Here is a 20,212-nt window from a genome sequence, read left to right as displayed (position 1 = left end):
TAGCTGGAAAGTGTGTGTGCAAGGACTTTTCGTCCTCTTTTCTTTTCTCGCATCAGATTGTTCAGGAACCAGCATGGTGGATGTGGAGATGCAAGCAGGCTGCTGCAGACTTCAACAGGTCGCCCACAGCTGGGCAGTGGGCAGGAATACAAACAGCCTCCAAAGAGAGGCAGTTGCTGGACCACAGATGCTCCCCGACCCTGGCCACGAGGAGCATCAGTTACTTTTTTGGTTGCTGTGATAAAACATCATGGACAAAAACAACTTATGGAAGAAAGGGTTTATTTTGGGGGGAGGCTTCAGAGAGAGAGAGAGTCTGTAATGCGGGGGGGGGGGAGGCGTGACAACATGCAGCTAGAGCAGAAGGAGAGACATTTCTTCAAACACAAACATGAGGGGGAGTGTGGGCAGCTGGACGTAACTTGCTTGATCTAACCTTGACCTTGTCCTGAACAACAGGCAACCCTCTTGTCCATTTGAGCAGCATGCTGAATTCTGCTGCTGCTCCAGCTACCTAGAGCGGATGCCTTCCTCTGCAGCTGGACTTTGCACCAAAGGGACGGTCGTAGTTGCAACAGCACTGACGGACAGTAGACATCTGCTATGTGCCAGGCGCCCCAAGAAATTTACGCGAATTATTCTTTCACTTAATTCTTATGACAATGCTATGTTAGATATATTAATCCTCATTTTCTGTGTGAGGAACCTGAGGTCCACTAACTTGCCTGATGTCATTGGGACTAAATGGCAAGAAGAGATTTGGAAAGCAGTCTAAGTTTGTTTAATTCCTTTAGACTGGCATCCAGAATTCCAGGTACCAATTTATTGTTATTGTTAGAAACCCAGTAAATATAATGTAGAGGGAAAACAGAGGCCCATCAATACTGCATTTTTTTTGGTCTGAGGGTAGGAGGTTGGCCAGTGACTGAGCTGGGACTTGACTTCAGAATCTAATCTTTGCTGTTGTCTTCTTTGAAGTCAGCTCGCACCGTCCTGCGACAGCTCAAGTCTGAGAGGAGGGCAGTCTCCTCCGAGGCGTTTTGTCCCCTGCTGGTTCAGCAGGTTGATGAGTGCTCTCAGGGCACCTCTGTGAGCGTCCGTCCTTCTAGCCAGGTCACCTTCCTGCAGCGCATACGCGTTTCTCTTCCAGCCCATCACACGGGCAGACCTTGGGCCCGTGTGTGTCTGCCAAGCACAGCAAAATGGCAGGAGGGAATCTCTTCGTCTCACTTGGAGTGGAGAGGAGCAAGCCTCTCATGCTGCCACCATGCCCAGAAATGCCTTCCCCTCTGGGACCTGTCACTTTGCTTTCAAGGAAGACGTGATATAGGGATCTTTGCAATAATTAGGAGCTTTTGCTTGGCCAGGGCATTCTAAGCAGGAGGGTGTGAACAACCCTGCTCCTGCTTCCAAGCTGGAGTGGACTTTTTTAAGGAGTTATTTATGGGAGGAATGCTAATTACTCAACTACAAATATGTAAATACTTTGAGAATAAATTCATCACAATATATTAGGCATCACATTGTAATTAAGCTCAATTAGGTATTATTAGCAGTATTAATGTCATGTTGCTCGTGCCCGTTCCTAATGAATATATTAACCCAGTCTAGCTGCCACCATCTACGTGGGTACATTATGATGATGGCAATAATAGACACATAATTAGAGCATTATTGCTTTGCTTGCAAATTGTGCAGAGAAATATGTCAGTGTTTTGGGAAATGGTATGACTGCCCCGTCTGTGACATGGTAGATATGGCCCAAGGATTGAGTGATCTGGAGGCAAGAATTAGCCCTTCAGTGTGTGTGTGTCCTGGTTTGTAGCCCTTGAAAGAAAGTGGTTTCTTGTTTTCTTTCTTGAGTTAGGTAAGTGGAATTGGAATGGGGCATGGGGTGGGGCCAGTGGAGGGTGATTCATTTCTCTGTCCAGGGAGAACAGTGCTTGGTACCCAGGATGGCTTCCTATGGGAGGGTGGGAATGCCTCTTTGTCTTTAGCGACCGGGCTTCCAGGCCCACGTTTGTGAAAACACTGGATCTTGGTGCATTTCATGGTAAACCTGAATGGGAAGTTTATTATTTTACCACAAAGAGGCTGTTTGCACCATGGAAATGGAAGAAGAATGATGTAAGGGTAGACACAAACTTGCAATGATGTCAGGGTCCAAGGACAAGAGACAAAAATGGGAATCTGCTTCCTCTGTCATTAAAACATCTTGTGGAGTGAGGTATTGGTGTCCTGATTTGTAGAGTGGACAGGGTATTAGAAAGAAACATTCACCAAGTGTTCCCCAGCTCACATAATCATAAGCGGGAGAGCCAGAATTTGATTCATGTTATCTGGCAATCTGTTACACTCTAAAAACAGGGGGACAAGCAGGCCTGTGAAATGTAAAATCTATAGTGAGAGCTTTCTGTGAACCCTTGCCCCGGGGCAGGCAACCTGAAGATGGTACAAACTTCTCCTTAGTGTGCAGGCCTCTATCTCTAGAAGGTTGAGAACAGAATCAGATGGGCTAGTGGGGAACAGGGAATGAATGGAGCTGGGTCAGGAGCAACTTAGCATCAGAGAGTTCAGTTTTTAGCTGGGTGGTGGTGGTGTACACCTTTAATTTCAGCACCCAGGAGGCAGAGACAGGTGGATCTCTATGAGTTCAAGGCCAGCCTGGTCTACAGAGCAAGTTCCAGGACAGGCTCTAAAGCTAAAGAGAAAACCTGTTTCAAAAAAGAAAAAAAAGAAGAAGAAAGAAAGCAGACTGAGAGTTCAGTTTTGAATACTGTTGGTGAGGTTCAGTCTTGATTTTGGTTTTGAGCAAAGGAGTGTAGCCAGAGAGATGGTTATGGCTGAGGGGAGGGGCCGGTCAGGGAGCAGGGGGGGGGGGGAGAAACAGTAACATGTCCCTGAACATAAATAGGTTTACCATCCTCTGTCCTTCCTTGATGGTGAATGAACTCACCCACGGTGATGGTCAGGGTTCAGGAACTAAAACCGCATTAGGAACCGCATTAGAGAGAATGATCACATGGGAAGAAGAAGGACCAAGAAACCAACCGGGGAAGAGAGGCAACTAGAGGCTGTTATGTAGGGGGGTTACTGCTTCCTTTGGACGAGACAGCTAAGGAGAGAAGATGAGGTGGTCAGAGGGGCACTGAGGTGAACGCATGGCCGTTGCTAGGTAGGGAATCTGAGGTAGATCAAGATAGGAGGGAATGCCCTACCTAGCAATTTCCTATGTCACCTAATGACCCAAGTCGCTGTGAAGCCGGCGGACATGGAGCCTCAAAAAAAGCTCCGGGCTGTGAGAGGAACAGAGGGTGACAAGAGGAAATTAACTAAAGGGCAGAGCTGCAAACAGAGTAGAGGTTCATGACCTCCTATGCAGTCACCCCACTCTCATATGACAGGTTTGATTCCCCGTGAGTGATTCTCATTATGAAAAAAATAGATTCTTGAGGGCAAGGAAGATGTTCTTAGCTTACCCTCCCTCTCTGTGTGTTTCACAGTTTGCTGTGTTGTGTTCTAAAAACCATGTGGAATTGCAATATCGGCCCATTTTATAGAAGAGGGAACAGAACCTAAGAGAGGCTTAGTGAGTCTTACGGTTTTGTACTTATTAAGTAGCAGAGCCAGGATCGGCAGCTAGCTGAATTCTTCTCCAAAGACAAGCGACTTACAGGAAGGAAGAAGAAATCTGAGATCCAAGGACCCATGGTTTCAGAAAGGTGGGGCCAGGAGGTCAGCAGATGAAGACAAAGGCATGTTCTACTCTCCCTTCAGGAGTACCACAAGGCTGACTTGACCTGCTTCTCCCATCTGCATGAACCACAGATGCTAGGGCCGTGAGCCCACGCAGCTCTGCAGAGCTCACACAAACCTCTGTCTCTGCAGCACCTGCGAGTCTCAGAGAACCTTCACAGAGGATTGTGTTTCTGATTCCTCTCCAGCTGCAGAGGCAGGGAGGCAGGGGACAGTCATGTCCTCTTGACAGATGTTGGATCAAGCTCAAGAAAGATGAAATGCCTTACGTTGGTGTTGGTCGTTGCAACTTCTGTGCCAGTTAAACGCATTTCTACTCTGTAAACAAGTGATACCCATGTGACTGCGGCTGCTGCGTCCTCTACCTAGAGATGTATTTAACAAGCTTCTCTAGCTGTAGCGGGATGGTTCCATCCCCAGTCCTTCTGTAGTGGGCTTTGATGCTGATGTGTTGTTGTGAGGCTTTTACTCATTCATCTGTACCCTCGCTCATCGGTACCCTCACTCATCAATACCCTCACTCATTGGTACCCTCACTCATTGGTACCCTCACTCATTGGTACCCTCACTCATCGGTACCCTTACTCATCAATACCCTCACTCATTGGTACGCTCGCTCATCGGTACCCTTACTCATCAATACCCTCACTCATTGGTACGCTCGCTCATCGGTACCCTCACTCATCAATACCCTCACTCATTGGTACCCTCGCTCATCGGTACCCTCACTCATCAATACCCTCACTCATTGGTACCCTCACTCATTGGTACCCTCACTCATTGGTACCCTCGCTCATCGGTACCCTCACTCATAGGTACCCTTACTCATCAATACCCTCACTCATTGGTACCCTCACTCATTGGTACCCTCACTCATCGGTACCCTCACTCATCGGTACCCTTACTCATCAATACCCTCACTCATTGGTACCCTCACTCATCGGTACCCTCACTCATCAATACCCTCACTCATTGGTACCCTCACTCATTGGTACCCTCACTCATTGGTACCCTCATTGGTACCCTCACTCATCAATACCCTCACTCATTGGTACCCTCACTCATCAATACCCTCACTCATTGGTACCCTCACTCATCAATACCCTCACTCATTGGTACCCTCGCTCATCGGTACCCTCACTCATTGGTACCCTCGCTCATCAATAATCGGTACCCTCACTCATTGGTACCCTCACTCATTGGTACCCTCACTCATTGGTACCCTCACTCATCCATACCTTCACTCATCAGTACCCTCACTCATTGGTACCCTCACTCATCAATACCCTCGCTCATCGGTACCCTCACTCATTGGTACCCTCACTCACCAGTACCCTCAAGTAGACTCCCTGGTGACCCTCTCCATCTCCCTCATTTGAACAGAATATGTGAAAGTCTGGGTGCCCTTGTGTGCACAACTGGGACTCATTGCCAGTTCCCCTGTGTCCTTCATGCCACTGGCATCTGTACTAAGGCTACTTTTGCAAGCACAGAAAGACATGGTTGACCACGGAGTGTAATTGGGGCTGATGTGCTGTGTGTGTGTAAAGCTATCTTCTCTTTCTCTTTTCGCAGGAATCATCATCCAGGAAGTTAAACTCTCTTCCTCACACCTAAGTTTTGCTGAATTAGCAATTCCTGATCAATTAGACACTGGAGTTCTCTGTGAATGCCAGCTTTTGCGTTTTTGTTTCTATAGCAAAGCTACTAAAGTGCACAGGAGAGCAGGGAGGAGGGAAGAGCCCAGAGGAGGGTTGGAGAAGTGTGAGGTGCTTAGACACAAAGCAGGGGACTGGCAGGAGGCTGACTGCAGTTGAGTCCAGACTTCTCCTTGCACTGCTAGGCGAGCCAGCCCTGAGGATGACAGGAGCAGGCGTGAATAAAGTCGTGATCACTTTCTAGCAGAAGGGGACTGATGATGACACTTCTCTGCCATTTTCTAGTTGAGGAAACTGGCGCCCACCAAGGCAGAACAATTGTTTCCATAGCACCCAAGTTAAATTCAGGGTCAGCCCCATCCTCTGCTGAATTCTTCCTTATGTTCTTATGAACTGACTGTACCGAGGTCATTGTTCTGAGTGACCTGCCCAAGATGCAAGCTTCTTCCTTCAGTGCCAGCATCTTGGTTGGCCTTTCCCTGAGAGCTGGCGTCTATGCACTGGAGAAGACCCTCCTTTATGGATCTGGGAGCCATGTTCCCTTCCCCTATAATCCCTCCCAGGAATAAGCCAGCTAGTGAGACAAACTAGGCCACCAGATTGCAACTCCTTAGAGACCATAAATCCAGGAGAAGGTGTGGACTTGAAAGCCAGCTCCCCACGCCCTGACCAGTTCTTTTTCTAAACTTTCCACATAGCTTTCCCTGACTATCATGATGATTCTCATGTTCTTCATCTGGCTAAGAAGATTGGTACAGACCTTCCACCGCCCCATTTGTAACTAAAGAACTAGAAAAAACCCAACCAGAGCAAGCAGATGTGTCTCTCTTAGTAAGGGCAATAAGGCAGGAAAAGGAAGGAGGGTCTCCCTGCAAGCCTGATCCAGCAAGTGGAGTTGTTCAGTAGATCACCAAGTCATCAGACAGTTAAATGAATGAGTAAAAGTGAGACTTACTTTATAATTTGTAAGTGAGCATCTCCAAAAGTCATCAACATGTGACCTAATACAAAAATGGCAGAAGAGATACCTCCCATACTTTATCCTGTCTTCAAGACCATGAGTATAGTTCACACAATTACATTCCAATCGGGACACCATAGTCTCATCAGGAATACTCTCCGCATTGGCATTTTATAAAAACAGACTGCTGAAAAAGTAGACTCAAAAACCTAAACTGTAAACACTTGGGAGTTTTCCAACTTAGGGTTCATTTTTAAACATAAGTATCACTTAGCTGAAATTGCCTACAGCTGAATTCTGTCCCCATTCGCAAGTGCTCATTGTCACCCACAGTTACCCTTTTACAGTCGTTCCCATTTCCCAAATCCCACGTCTAGTCTCCTGTGAGTCCCTTTGTAGGAGGGAAGAGGCTGCGATGTTGCGATCTCCACCCTCAGTACCACTACGATGCGTGTGGTGGTTAGTGTCAATCAGCAACCTGAGAGGATGTGGACCCACCCAAGAGACCAGGCACATGCAGAGGATGGTTTGGATTATGCTAGCCCCTAGACATGCCTTTGAAGGATTATTTTCATTAGGTTAATCGGGGTGGAGAGCTCCACTCTAAAGGAGGATAACACCATTCCTTGAGTTGGGGCCTGGACTGTTAGAAAGGAGAAAACTAGCTGAGCGTGAATAGTCTTTGCTTTCTTCTTCCTGACTGTAGATGACACGTGACCAACTCCGGCCATCTTGCTCCTTGCCAGGATGCTTTTGTACCTTCAAACCGTAAGCCCAAAATAAACCCTTCCTTCTTTAAGTAGCCTTTAATCACAGCAACAAGAAAAGGGACCCATGCAGTGTGCCCATTCTGTAGATGGGGACATGGAGACGCTGAGCTTAAGTAAACATCTTCATGGGAGACAACCAGGAAAGGGGTGGGTTCAGAGTTTGACCCAGGTCTGTGACTGGCATTGGCAGGTCAGAGTCTGCTGAGGAACTCAGAGAGAGAGAGCATTGATTGTGAGTGAGGTAAATTTAGTCTGACCCGGGATGCAACGCTGTTCTCTCTGAGGTCATTAGCCTGTCTGTGGAACAAGATGGTGGGGTTGCATCTGCTTGCTTTAGTGCTCTTCCCTTTATGAGGTAACAGGGTAGAGAACTGCTTGTGAAGTCCCCCCACCCCCAAGTCGAGCTTGCCTGAGGGCAGGGGTCTGCTGGCTCAGACTGTGGCCCTAGCCCTGACATCAGTTGGTATTCAGGAACTGTTGACTGAATACGTAAATGAGCAGGCCTGAGGAAGAGACACTCTGGTGCTTTGTATGTTTCATTTTCAAAGTTTTTAGCCTCTGGGGTGTTTCACAGTGCAAGGATGTATTTTGTATTCTAAATAAATAAGTTTCTGAAGTGAAGATATGACTTCTGCATGCTGCATTTGTCTTGTCCCTCTCTAGCATACTCCTGTGTCCCCAAGGGCAGTCGGTGATGACAAAAGCCCAGTAGAGTTTGCACCTAGGTACAAATGGATTTTCCTTTTATTCCACCCTAGCTAAAGGAAGTCATGAGCTGTGTTGCAAGCTGTCTCAGCCAGCTTCAGCTGACACAAAAGGCTGCTTCAAAACCAAGATGTGTGCACCACAGTGCTGAGATGGCAAGTTTAAAGACCAGAGGGGAGCCTGGCGGGCCCAGGGCTTTGAGAAAGGCAGTGTTTCTGGCGTGGGGAGGGCAGGTTCTCTCTTCTTATATGGCCTTTCCTTCATGTGTATTCAGAGAGGGAAGGGATGAAAGAAAAAAAAGGAGGGAGGGAGAGAGAAAGTTCTTCCTTTAAGGTATGAATCAAATCCTGCCATGAAGATTGTAGCTGGCTTTCTCTTTGAGCCACCAACCACCTCTTAAATAAAGACAACGAGACTTATTATTAGTTATGATGCTTGGCCTTATTTTATGCTCATCCCACTAGCTTTTATAACTTAATCTAACCTGTTTCTCTTCATCTACATTTTGCCCCCCTTTTTACCTTTCTTTCATTCTGTATGTCCTATGTCCCTGCTTCCTCTGTGTCTGTCTTTCTTTCTGTCCACCAGCCCCACCTATTCTACTGCCTAGCCATTGGCCATCAGCTTTTTATTAGACTAATCGGGAACCTTAGGCAGGCAAGATGAAAGAAACGCAACACTTCTTTACAAAGTTAAACAAATGCAGCATAAACAAATAGAACACATCTTTACATAGTTAAAATAATATTCTCAGTATTATTTTAACAAAACAAATGTAACACATCTTTACATAGTTAAAATAATATTCCCAATTAACAAAACATTAACAAAACAAATGCAACACATCTTTATATAGATAAAGTAATATTCTATTCCATAGCAGAAGACTCCATATTCATGACCTCATCTTGAAAGACCTCCGAGGTGGGCTGCCTTTCAGTCTGGGGAGACCCTCCCAAGGAACAGCGAGACCACTCGTGCGGATGCAATCAGCAAGAGGTTTATTCAGATACACAGGTACCTGGGGCGTCTTGGTCGCTCGGAGGACTAGCGCGCCTGCAGACTGGGGGAAGCTCTTTTTATAGGAAAGAGGGCAGCAGAAGCAGATTACAGAAGCAAATGTGTGGTTAGTGGTCAGTTGGAATGGGGCAAGGGGCATAGGTGGTTTTTCCTTTCCTAGCACAGATATATGGGAACAGATATCCTGTTCCTCTTTTGGTTTTTCCTTTCCCAGCACAGATGTATGGCAACAGATTTCCTGTTAATTGATGTCCTGTCCTATTCTATAGATACAGATATCCTGCTTTGCAGCCAGGGACCCTGACCTCACTCTGCACTTACATTTGTTCGTCAAAAGCTTTGTGAAATGACGTTACAGCAGCTAAGCTGGGATCTTTCATAGGGGGAATTGTTTCTTTTGTGAATTGCTGATATTCTAAGTTGGGCACATGTGCTGACTATAGGCATCCTGTTTCCCTAAGCAAACGGGATGTTCTCATGAGAGCCGGCTAGCTGCAGGTCCTGAGAGGGTCCTGAGGGTCTCAAGCGAACAGGATGTTCTCATGGGAGCAGGCCAGCTGCGGGTTCTGGTGCGGGGGAATGTCCAGAGGGTCTTTCACTATGAACAAAGAACATCTCCCTATTTTCACAGGTTTGGAGGGACCTGCAGTAGGTTCCACACCATGTAATTTAGTCTGGCTTAACCTATACGCCAAGGAATGAGGTGCTTGGGAGTCCCACAAATCTATAAGTTACTCTTGGAGCTGGGGGGGGGGTGGCTGGGCTTGTTATTGCTGCTGCTAACTTAATGCTGCTAGATAGGGGTCTTTCAATCTGACCCCACTTATCTGCTGATGCTCTACATGGAGACTGGAACTCTTAGCTGTGAATTTTGGGTGAACACAAACCTTCAGAGCTTAGCACCAAGCTCTAGGATCTGAACAACCATACTCTAGGCTTGTTATCAGAATATTTTCTATGGACATTTTCAATTAACAAAGATTGTGGGAGTGGAGAGGTTGCTCAGTGGTTAAGAGCACTGGCTACCATTCTAATGGACTTGCATTCAATTCCTGGAAGCTACATGACAGCTCACAACCATCTGTAACTCCAGTCCCAGGGAGCCTAATATCTTTTTCTAACCTCCTCTGGTACCAGGTGTGCGTGTAACTCACAGGTTCATGTGCAGGCACAACACCTATACACATAAAATAAAATTTTATAAAGTTATTTTAATTCTGTGTGTGTGTGTGTGTGTCTATGTGCAGGTATGTGCACATATGAGTTCAGGAGCCTACACAGGCCAGTAGAGTCAAGATCCCCAGAAGCTGAAGTTACAGGTAGTCGTGAACCTTTAAACATCGATGTGAGACTGAACTAAGATCCTCTGCAAAAAAGAGCAGCATGTGGTCTTAACCACTGAGCCATCGCTCCATCCCCAGCATTTACAATGTTTCAAGTGCCTCTTTCCCTTTGCTTGTCTGTCTGGCTATAAACAGCCAAGTAGTTTATTATTTAGGAGACAGCAGTAAGCCTCAAATACAAAGACCTTTTTTCCCTTTTTCTTTGTCACGTTCTTTTGTGACTTTGGGTGAGATTTTTTGTGTCTCTAATCTTCTTTTCAAAAATGTTTAAAATCAAAAGAAGGCCTAGAAGGACTCTGTCTGTGACTGGCTGCCAGTCTCTGTTTTCTCTTGTGTGAAGTCACAGAAATAAAATATTCCTGCTTGCATATGATTTGAATATATTTCCTTCAGTCCCTCAGTGCACTCACTTTATGCCAGGCATCACTATAGGCATCTGATACAGAAATGAAAACAAAGGAGCTGGGTGTGGTGGCCTGCTCTGTGATGCCTGTAGTTAAGAGGCTGAGGCAGGAGGATAGCCATGAGTTTGGGACCAGTCTTGGTTATTTCGTGAGTTCCAAGACAGCGTAGACTATACAGTAAGATGGTGTTTACACACACACACATACACACACACACACACACACACACACACACACAGAGAGAGAGAGAGAGAGAGAGAGAGAGAGAGAGAGAGAGAGAGAGAGAGAGAACTTGAGTAGAATCAGGTCCATGACCCCAAAGGGGACTCTTTGCAATGGTACAGAGAAAGGGTGTGTTATAGCAATGTCTTGCATGGTCTGGGGGGTAAGAGGAGTCACAGTGATTTCAAGTCAGGCAAAGATGTCAAGGAAGGCATTGTCATAGAGGAAGTCACTCACAAATCTGGCAGGAGTGAGAGATTCTGAATGGCTGGATTGGCACAGGGGTGGTGGGAGGCCACCCAGGGCCAGTGAGCCCAGGGTCTTAGGCTGAGTAGCAGTGTTAGGGACTCAGTAAGGGAGTGACAATTGACTTTTGCAATTGTTTTCTGATCTGCAGTGCAGACTGTGACCCAGCGGGATCTCCGGAAGTGGTAAGACTAACAGGAAGCTTGTAAGGGCTGTGGTGTGCAGGGCAGAAGGTGACTAGGAAGGAGGCAGAAGAGCTGCCCCACGTGAGGAGAGCCTTGGAAGTGGAGCCGAGGGCAGGATGATGGCTCCGAGCATTTAGGGAGCAGCTCCAAAGAGACAAGGTATTTCCCATTAAGCAGAGGGCCCATGACTCTGCAGGGTGGAGGGAACAGGTTCTCGGCAGCCTGGTGGTTCTGTTTGGGGGTGTTCCCCTTCCATTTAGCTTCCGAATATGCTCTCTATTAAATACCATCAGTGTAATTGCGGAATGCGACACACTGTAATTATGCCCCATAATTGCATTTTCTTCCATTAGCAGTGTGGCATTCCTGCTCAGCGCAGGCTCCCAGCACCCAGGACTATTACTGTGGTCAGGAGCAGATACAGCCTCTCATTACCCCCTTGTCAAGGGACATTACAGGACCCAGAGCAGTGTGGTACAGTGGGTAAGACGATTAAGAAGCGTGCCATCAGGTTTGGATCACAGACCTCACCAGTGAGTAGCTGTGAAGCTCTGGCCTGTTACCTAAAGCATATCTCTGATTCTATGGTTCTAAGAAGAGGCCAACAGAGTCTTCTTCAGAGAGCCATTTTGAAGAACAGAACAGCACACACTAACTAGCTAGTATAATGGTTATTCTTACATTTATTTATTTTCTCTTGTGTGCACGTGTGTATGTGTGTGTGTATGCGTGTATGTGTGCATGCGTGCGTGTGTGCATGCGTGTGTGTGTTCTCACAAGCTTGTATCAGGGTCAGAGGACAGCTTGCTGGAGTCATTTCTTTACAGCTTGTGAGACCCAGGGATCGAACTCAGATCGTCAGGCTGCGGGGAATCTGTCTTTACTCCCCAAGCCATTTTGAAGACCTGTGATGGTTAATCTTGTCAGCTTAATTGCCTTGGAGGATAAGAAGCACATCTCACAGTGAATCTAAGAGAATATTGCCAAAGACAGTTAGATCATGGTGACCCTCACCTAACCAAAGTCCTAATCCACTGGGGGTTAAAATGTAAATAGACGACGGGAAGGAGCCAGGCAGGGTCTGAGTGGAGGAATTTAGTCACAAGGCTGTGTTTGAAAAGAAGGTGTACCTGGTTATACACTGGTATATTGACCTGACCCTTTCCTATGCCCTCTGTCCTTCCTGCTCATCACAGGGTGACCAATCCCCATCACGTACTTCCTGTCAGTAGGTTTTGTCTCACCTGAACCCGCAGCCAAGGACCCATTGAAGATATTTATGACAGGAAGTGACAAAAACGTAGCAGGCAACATTTCAGCCACCAGCAAAAGGCAGGGAAAGACGACAAGAGGGGACTCCAGCTCTTTCAGAATCCTGGGTTGACATCTTGCTTCCATTGGTCTGGGAACTGGAACACACCAGCTGCTAAACTACTGGAATCAGGGCGTGCTCTCAAGCTCAGCTGTCTGTCTCCCTGCCCTCACCTCATCCCTGAGTAGACTGAGGCCCCCTGAAGAGCACTGTATGCCTGCTATAGAGATTGGTACTCTCAGCTGCCCTGACCCTCCAAATCCAGGGCTGGTCCTATGTAAAGAGGTCTGTTTTCATTTACAGGCAATCTAACATCATGTTTTTATTGCATGCAGGAACGACGTTAGTGAATGTTGTCATTGCCCAGACAGGGAAAAAAGTACAGAGCTGTGATTAGGGGAGACAGTGGCTTTTCCAAGGACGGCCATCAGAGAAATGTGGGACACGGTGTCTGACTGCTGTCCCCCGCTCTCTGGCTCTTTCTATGCTTTCTTGTTTTATTCCACAAGCATTTATTGAGTGACCTTCCTGTCGTGAATACCGCCATGCCCACCATAGGGGACAGATTCAGGGCTGGCTGCCTGGAAGGGGTTTCCCGTCAGGTGTAGACCCATACACCAAACTGCAGCAAGGCAGGCAGGCTATGCTAGCCACCTCTTGGCTCCTGCAAACCCCAGTGCGCTGTGGGCCTCTAAATGCGCAGGGACAAAGCTTCTGGATGACAGAGGTGTGTGGAGTGAAAGGGAAAGCCCCCCTAGAGTCACCCACAGAAGGGGGAAGCCCCCCAGAGTCACCCACAGAGAGGGAAAGGCCCCAAGAGAGAGGCCCCGAGAGTCGCCCACCTGTATGCTTGCTCGCCAGTTGGTGGTGCTGTTCTTTCTCATAGTGTGTAGAATCTTAAGAGTTGGCACTTCAGTGGAAAAAAGCGGGTCTCTGGGGGGTCCGTCCTTGTGGTTTAATAGCAAGGTTCCACTTACTGTCACCTCTCTCTTCTGTTAGTGGGTACTATGTGACCAGCTGCTTCTTCCTCCTGCCACCCATGTCTTCTTCACTGCCATGATGGACTTTATAGCCTTTCTTAAGCCATGAGCCAAAAGAAACCCTTCCTTAAGCTGATGTAGTTAGGTGTTTGGTTGTAGCAATGAGAAAAGAAAGTCACTTACCTGACCATCCAGATGGCCAGGAACAGGTTCTTGTAGCTGTCGGCAGGGTCAAAGGGCCAGAATGAGCATACATATGTCACCAACGTTTCCAACTGAAGTGACAAAAATCCAACTCAAAGCAGTTTGAGGAATAACAGGAGGGCAGATTGGAGACCTGGCTGAGCAGTTCATGGAGGAAGCCATGCCACAGAGTCTCTGCAAGGGTCCAACAGCATTGTCTTGCTTCTGTCTCTTGCATCCCGAGGCTCTGCTTCTCTCCTCTTGGTGTTTGTCTTCAGAAGGATCCTTGGTGGGGCAGAAAAACGGCCTCCAACCCAAACTCATGTCTTCCCAGTTGAGAAGTGTAATCGAGCCTGCGATGTCCACTGGAAACCGAAGGAACTCTGCGCTACTCCAGGGGTTAGGTGAGCATCTCTGAGGCTAGCGAGGGAGTGTGTGGCATGGCCAGGGTTGGCATGATCTCTCCTGGCCATGTTAAATGGGTGCCCCACAAGAATGTAGGGTTTGGTTTGAAAGGATGGTACGGATGGGTCTTAGGAAAACTGCATCTCTAGCACCTGTGGAGAGAATCAGCCTTGGAGAGATGGCCTGGACATAGAAAACTATGATTCCTGTGGATGGACCGTGACTAGTACAGAATCGGGAAATAAACTGACAATAAGTCAAGTCCAAGTCATCCAACACTATGCCCCAGACAGAAAGGCTTTGCCACAACCTGGCTCTTTGCCAAGGAAGTGGCTAGCCCAGGTGGCTCCTCCTCCCTCTCTGGCAAGCCCAGCTACTTCCTTTGCTTTCTGTCATCCAGGTGCACAAAACTCTTAAGTTTCTGAACATTCTGTGCTTTCTTTTGGTCTTACCACAGTGTCTGCAGCCTAATTTTCCCCCACTGGCATGGAGCCGTGAGGGTGTAACATCTCACCAGAGGTCATCACCTCTGGGCAGCCCTCGGCAGCAACCACCTCAGACAGACAAAATTTCCTGGAAGCATCCTATGCTGCACACACATGCCCACTTAGTCCTAAACTGGCTCCCAGAGATCAGAGCTAGCTTGCAATGTTTTAATCCCATTTGTTTTTTCAGGTAGGAAATGGAGCCAACGAAGGGGTGAGTCTTGGTTGAAGTGATGAGGCTGGGATTCAGACTCAAGCAGTCTGATTTCAGAGCTTGTAAACTGCAGCCATGTGACTTAGTGATGTTTGTCAGTGAAAACATATTTGAGCCGTACGCTAAAATAACCAGACCAGCTCAAAACAACAGATAAAATTTAATAATTGAAAAAAATGGGAAACTCACGCTACCAGAGAAGGTCCAAAGTCCAAAAGGGCCAGATGATCAGTGCGCAGAGATCTCACACACCTCTCTATCCCCATTTATCTATCTACCTGGCTCCAGGTGGCCACACCCAAGCCAGCTGTGATTGGCTGAGCTTCTCCATCAGATGTTCAGGCTGTATTCCCTCAGCTAGCCTGTGTCTGTGTCAACATCTGCCATCAGATAGGGTAAGTGAGGGAAGATGAGTAAGGAAGATGGTGAGACCCTCATCTCTGGAGTTACTCAAGCAGAGTGCCAATGGCTACTGGTGCAGGTTGGAGCTTTGAGTATTGAGTTTGTCTGTCTCAGTTCCATCTTTCCCATCAAGACTGATGGTTCGCACTTTAAATCTAGTCATGGTTATGCTTAGAGGAAGTAGCTTTGAGAGTGTCACATCACGAAAGGTGGGTTACAGAGATTTGCCACCTTAGCCTACTGGTGGCTTTGGGAACAGGAAGAAGACAGAACTTGGCCCCCACTTTAACGTCATTATCACCGTTTAATCTTTGGGCATCAGTGTGAGTAGTCTGTCTCACCCAACTTGGAGTTACTCCTGAGCTTGGCAATCAGGCAAAGACCGAGGAGTGTGGGAAGGCATCTTGGACTTCGTGTCAGTAGAATACATCCGCCTCTAACTCTGTTAGGAGTCTCGGGTTCCTCAAGGGGACTCCTAATACCTTCCCGGCCTCTCTTGGAGCATGAGATGGCATGTTAGCTGTTGTGCATCTTGAAGATATCAAACACTGTATGCTTGTGTGTGTGTGTGTGTGTGTGTGTGTGTGTGAGTGCATGCACATGTATGTGTGCATGTGTGTGTGTGTATTGTTGGATTAGGCAGTGGACTCCGGTTCAGTTCCCTCCCCTCTCCTCTTTCCCGAATCCTCTGTGAAGGGCTGTGGAGAGGGAGGCAAAGGAAAGGACTATAAGGAAAAGGAACAACCCCCAGCATCACAGGTTCTAACCCCAGAGTTTAACAGACTAGAAAAAGACAGGAAGTGATTTTATCAGAACATAAAGCTGCCTTCACTGCAGAAAGCACTCTTAAGTAGTTTATATATAATTTCACAAAACTGTGTGGCTTCACAAAACCAGGAGTGCCCACTGCCCAGCATGCTGATGAAGGGGATGGAGGGGGAGGCTGAGAAGGAAAAAGACCCTCTTGCTCTGGGATAAAGGAATTCTGGGAATTCCAAGTCACTGGAGCACGACTGGAATTCTAATAAAATGAAGTTTTGTGGTGTGTGTATGTGTGTGTGCATGCATGTGTATATGTATGTGTGTGTGTTCGGGAGTGAAGAGAGGGTTGTGCCTGGGGAAGGTGCCCAGGTGGTTATGGGAACAGTCACTGAAGACTTTAAACCTCAGCTGGGTCTTTTGTTGCCTGAAGTTTGCAGGAGGCTTCTTTGCCAGTTGGAGATGTAACTGGAAGTGTCCCATTGGCTGGGCATGACCCTCTCTGAGGGTTGCCACACCTAGTGTTCCTCACTGTCTTCAGTCTACCCTCTAACGCTGGAGGGAGGGCTGGAAGGAGCCTCGCTGGCCATACAACCTCAGAAGTGAAAACAAGGTCTGGAGTGGCGAAAGGCCTTTTGGGTAACCAGGAAGAGAATGCTAGGACCTGGTGCCCAGAAACAGCAGCCATCAGCTTAGTGTCTCTCTCTTCACAGATGCCAAGGCATCTTCTCACATGAACAACTGTTAAGCCCCCATGCACCTGCATGGCAACAGAGAATCAGCAAACTCTCTAGAAAGCCCTTTGCTTCGGATGGCTGCACAGCTCTAATTTTTAAAAACAGGCTAGGGATCTGAATAGAGAATTCTCAACAGAAGGAATAGATATGGCTAAGAAATACCTCAATCTGTATTCATCATCTGTAAGAGTTAGAGAATTGCTTTGGGATTTTATCTCGCCACAGTCAGAATGGCAAAGATCCACAAGCAACCGACAGCAAATGCGGGTGATGCGGTGGAGGAAGAGGAGTCTCCAGTCATTGGTGGTGGCACTAAAGATTGCTCTGACCACTATGGGAATCAGTGTTCAGAATCCTTACAGTCTAAGTAGAAATCTACCATACGACCCAGCTGTAGCATTCCTCCATACATAAAAAGGGCTCCACAGTCACAGACACTTACTCAGCCAAGTTTCAGGAAATGGGAACAACCTAAATGTCCTTTACCAGATGGACAGATGAATGGATGATGAAAATGTGGTGTATCTACACGATGGAAAGCCAACAGATGAACGGGTAATAAACACGTGGTACATGGGCACGATGGAACACCATTCATGTATAAAGAAAGATGCACCCACGAAGTCCTCAGGCAAACAACTGGGACTGGAAAAGAGGAAATTGAGTGAGTGAGATGATCCGGACCCAGAAAGACAAACCCCACACTGTCTCCCTCATCGGTGGCTCCTCACTCCAAATATGGAGACATGAGCATCCAACATGGAGTGACTGCAGAAACTGGGGAAGTAGAGGCTGTAGTCGGGAATGGAGGGGGGACAGGAGAATCAGAATATAGGTTAGAGGTAGGAAAGAAAATGAAGCGGAGGGGATCTCCAACTGCAGAGGGGAGGGACACATGATACCAAGGGGGTCTGACAAACTTCAAGGGGTCATATTATTGTATATCCACTTAAGATTATACCTAACATAGTTGTGAAAGTCTCGCTCTTTCATCCCCTAGAGCCCAGATGCCCCATATCCTAGTCAGAGTACGGTTGGCCATGTCTTTATACTTGACGACCAGAAATCATTCTTTGCCATGAGCTTCATCAGGGTGGGGACAGAGGTGGGAGCAATGGTGGCGGGGGCAGAAAAAATGCTGTCTTTTTTTTTTTTTAATATTTATCCTGGAGCAGAGTGGGAGGAATCAGGGTGCCAGAGAAGTTGACCTTGAAGGTGCAGCTCCAAAAGCGCATGGGCCTGTGGCCAGTGCCGTGTATTTCTAGTGCAATTATCCCATCCTTCTTTTGTGGTTCTTTCAGAAGTTCCTCCGTGATCATTAAAACTGGCTCTGGGCGGTGGCTTTGAAAGCAGCCGGAACCGCCCAGGGCTGCCTGATGTCCTTGTTAAGAGGACTGCATTCCAGGGACTTCAGTGGCCTTTTTGCTCTATCGGAAAGTAAGGAAGATGAGACCTGGTCGTGCCAATTCCGGGCGGGTGACTCTGAAAGAAGTTGTTCTCTTTTGTCTCCGAGATGCTGAGATTTTCTGCTCCATTAGATTCACAGGCTGTCCTGTTCACTTATGCTGTGTGGTGGTCCCTGAGGGCTAAGGGAGCTGAGGTGGGGGAAAAGGTAGCCGGTTTGCAGGACAGCGGCAGCATGGCTGGGAGGATTGCCTCCCTTTATGGGGCCTTTGAACTCTCTGTGCCTCAGTTTCCTGTTCTGAAAAATGCAGGTTTGTACTGAGAGTGAAGCAGCTATCACAGGGCTTACAGATACTGTGGACACCCGGCTACTGGTCAGAGATGCTCCCCTGGGACCGGTCTCTTCTTTCCCCGGTGCACAGTCTCCAGCATCTAGATAGAAGCAATGTGAGAAAAGAGCCACACTGTCACTGCGAGAGATGGGAGGAGCCTCTGAGGCCTGGTTTCTCTATTTAGAAGATGAAAAGGCAGAATTTGTGTTCTTTACTTGTTCCTTCATTAACCAAGCTTGGGTGCTCTCATCTGCCACACTGGGACAAAGCAACAATGAAGAGAGATGAAGCCTGTTCTAGTATACTTCTATGTGGCTGTGATAAAACATGGAGTGAAAGGAACTTAGGGACCAGAGGGTTTGTCTGGTATACAGGTTCCAGTCCATACTTGGGGATGGAAGTTGAAAGCAGAAACCACAGAGGAACACTGCTCCTTCTGGCATGCTCAACTATTTTCTTATACAGCACAGGCTCACCTGGCTAGGGATCGCATCACCCACAGTGGGCTGGACCTTCCTACACTAATTAGCAACCATAAAAATGCCACACAGAAATGGGTTGTAGGAGCTGCAGGTTGCATTCCTGCCGCCCCAGCTCCTGGTTGCCTGGCTAGCTTATGCCCCGAAATAACAACACACAAACTATATTCTTTTAAACACTGCCTGGCCCATTATATCTAGCCTCTTCTAGGCTAATTCTCACATATTAATTTAGCCCATTTCTAATAATCTGTGCAGCACCGCCAGGTGCGTTTACCGGGAAAGATTCGGAGTCTGATCTGGCGGCTTGCTTCATCGCATCTGGCTCTGAGAGGAGCTGCGTGATGTCTGAGCTCACTTCCTCTTCCTCCCAGCATTCTGTTCTGTTTACTCTGCCTATCTAAATTTTAACCTATCAGGGCCAAGGCAGTTTCTTTATTTAACCAATGACCTTTCTCCATCAGAAACGCCCTCAGGCCAATCTGTGGAGGCAATCCCTCCGCTGAGGTTCCCTCTTGGCAGATTGCTCTCGTTTGTGTCAAGCTTACAAATGCTACTAATACGAAGCCTTCCTTTCTGAGAGAGTAGTTTATAACTGCATACGTAAGTTTTTCCACACACCATTGAGAGCCTGCTCCCAATGATCTGAGGACCTCCCGCCAGCCTCCCCATCCTAAAGGCCTCAGTATCCCTCACGGTGCCTCTCTGAGCAGCAAGCTTTTAACATATGAACTTTGGGGGGAAGTCCTTTACCAATAGCAAACCCCAAGAACTCACAGGGACAGCTTGGTCTATATTCCCCGAGGTAACTATCAAAAGAACATTTCCAGACTAAGCAAGTGTAAGCTTTACCACTGCTTAGACTCGACTCTCCCCAATAAGCTATCAGCAGTTTGGGGAAAGTAAGACTGAAGATCCTCAGACCTTTATGCTCAACATCTGGTTTCTTCCTCACAATCTTATAAACATGAGACAATGCCCAGATCTCATTCACACCTGAAGAAATCAAAGCTCAGAGGAGTTAAGCAACCTGCTCACGTCACACAGCTGAGCGGCTCAGTAATTGAATTTAAAATGGTCTTTCTAATGTCAACACTCTAAAACAACAACTGCTAACCTTGCTGAGGGTTAGCTTGGGCGTCTGCAGTCAGGAACAAACAAGGATGCAACCTTCTTAAGAACTGTTAATGAGACCATAGCAGTGGGGCTGTGGAGTTCTTTTTGGACGAGAACCTCTTGGGCTGTGAGCT

At 47.4% G+C, this 20,212-nt stretch overlaps 1 pseudogene; it reads right to left on the bottom strand.

The window, feature by feature from the left end:
* Nucleotides 1-978: 978 nt before the first annotated feature.
* The window catches only part of LOC121447875, a 30,948-nt pseudogene continuing 11,714 nt past the window's right edge, over nucleotides 979-20,212 (bottom strand).

This window comes from Microtus oregoni, unplaced genomic scaffold (assembly GCF_018167655.1).
Source record: "Microtus oregoni isolate MIOR12 unplaced genomic scaffold, Mior012 000005F_ref0000423, whole genome shotgun sequence".
Lineage (NCBI taxonomy): Eukaryota > Metazoa > Chordata > Mammalia > Rodentia > Cricetidae > Microtus > Microtus oregoni.
This window is presented reverse-complemented; position numbering and strand designations above follow the sequence as displayed.